The sequence below is a fragment of the Octopus bimaculoides genome, chromosome 1 (assembly GCF_001194135.2).
Source record: "Octopus bimaculoides isolate UCB-OBI-ISO-001 chromosome 1, ASM119413v2, whole genome shotgun sequence".
NCBI classification, from domain to species: Eukaryota; Metazoa; Mollusca; class Cephalopoda; order Octopoda; family Octopodidae; genus Octopus; species Octopus bimaculoides.
The window spans coordinates 152,849,244-152,851,606 of NC_068981.1; the positions used below are offsets into that span (position 1 = coordinate 152,849,244).

At 29.0% G+C, this 2,363-nt stretch overlaps 1 protein-coding gene across 6 annotated transcripts in view; it reads left to right on the top strand.

Annotated features, from left to right (window-relative positions):
* Window positions 1-2,363, top strand: part of LOC106875834 (protein-glutamine gamma-glutamyltransferase K) — an 80,063-nt gene that overhangs the window by 56,877 nt on the left and 20,823 nt on the right. The window lies entirely within an intron of this gene.

Consider the following 2,363-nt stretch of genomic DNA (forward strand, 5'->3'; position numbering starts at 1 on the left):
GTGTGTGTGTGTGTGTGTGTGTGTGTGTGTTTATAAACACTGTTACTTAAGTTTCGTAAAATGTTCCTGGAAGTCTTAACTATTTCATAAAATCTTCCCGTAAAAGGAAAGAAGAGGAATCATACAACAACAATATATAAATATATAAGTATATTTAAGTATATAAGTATATAAATGAATTAAGCATCAGGGTCTTACTTAATAAAGAGATGGTAATAAAGCGTGTAAATAAATATTCATTCTCTAATGTGCCTATGCATGTTCGAAAAAAAACTACTTCTGATGTTATAGCTAACGATTTATTTATATGCAATACTTTTCATTTATTTATAATTACGCAAAGAAAAATTATATAAATGATAATATAGTAGTGTATTAATATAATGGTGATATATAATAACTGCAGGCTGATATACTCATATGCACAAAATATAGTAAATTTTTCAGTCATAAAATTTATACAATATTCGTAAGCCTATTTGTGACAAAGGTCGCGTTTCCATTACGGCTTAAAATGATCAGACTCTAAGAGAAATCGTCCGATAATTGCCATTTGAATGGGAATATTATTTTCACTATAAAACACATATTGCTAGGTTCATACCACCCCTTTGAGACCCAACTACAGTCTAGCTGAAAAATATAGACTAACTCATAAGTAATATAAACGTTCTAAATTCAGTGGGGGCGTTAATGAAGATGTTAATTTAATGTGTTAAACTTATATTTATTAATGTATATCGAATTATACATAGATATATTAAAGATTTACACAAATATAAGAGTTAGAACTTGTGATCCGCATGTGGAACTTTTTCTTAGGAAATTTTTGCCCGCCGCACTAAAAAGTTTCCCCGACCCTGGTTTAGAGTAGCTAACAAAAAACTGTTCCTTAGTTTATCGGAGGGAGAATTCCGTAAAAAATATGAATAGAAACTTAGCTACGATAACTACAACCTATATTACCTCATAGATATAGAGTTAAGTTATAGTAATGGATATCAAAATATTACTAAGTTTTTCATTTATATATATATATATATATATATATATATATATAGTCAATTCACATGAACAATCAATTCAAATAAACGAGTGAAATTAACGGAAAACAAGATGATGTGCACAAAAAATGTATTAGCTTGATGCTCGGTGAAAAGAGAGAAAGGGAACATTCCAAAGAAGGAAAAGAAATCGCCAACAGCACGTGTGTAATTACATTGTTGATGTTTATGTGTGTCTGTTTATATGCGTATATACTTGTGCATGTGCACACTCACATGTGCACACTCACATGTGCACAAATTTCTCTTTGTTACAGTTTTCGTTTGGCCATATCAGTCATCTGAAAAGGCGTGAGCTTGCAGAAACTCAAGCATAATTATTATCACTAAACCCGTTAACTTAAATATTCTTTTCTGTTAGTACTGAGTACTTTTTCACCCATTCGTTCTTATATTTAAACGACTTGTGTGCATGTATGTGTTTCTGGGTGTGGTTTAATAATAATAATAATAATAATAATAATAATAATAATAATAATAATAATAATAATAATAATAATAATAATAATAATAATAATAATAATAATAATAATAATAATAATAATAGTAATAATAGTAATAATAATAATAATAATAATAGTAATAATAGTAATAATAATAATAATAATAATAATAATAATAATAACAATAATAATAACAATAATAATAATACTAACAATAATGCATTACATTATAATAATGTATTTTAAATGTACACATATATATTTAATAAATATGAGCTCAGCTCCGCTGTGTCAATAGTAAATCGGATGAAATAGACATTCACGATGAACTGATAATAGCTGAAGAAACTAGTCGTATTGTAATTTACAACGTACAGGGGTTGGACAAAATAATGGAAACACCTAGCATCATAGCATCATAATTTTGAAATATCTATAAAACCGTCAAAAACTTGTTTACTTTTATGTCTTTTGATTTATTATTAATGTTGCTTAATATGTTTCGTTAAAATTGCTGTTTCTTTTCAGATATCATCAGAGAAAGGTAATTAAAATTCATTAAAATGTCAGATCTATCGGACTTTCAAAGAGGTCAAATTGTTGGTGCTCGTATGGCAGGCGCTAGCGTAACGTAAACAGCCAAAATGTTTCGTGTATCAAGAAGTACTGTCTTGAAAGTAATGACAACCTTTGAGAAAGTGGCAAAAACATCCTCGTCGAAACAAAACTCCGGAAGAAAACTAAAGCTTTCAGATAGGGACCGTCGGACTCTTACGCGAATTGTTAGAAAGGATCACAAAAGTACAACTCCCAAAATTACTGCAGAGCTTAATGACCACCTCGAGAACCCAGTTTC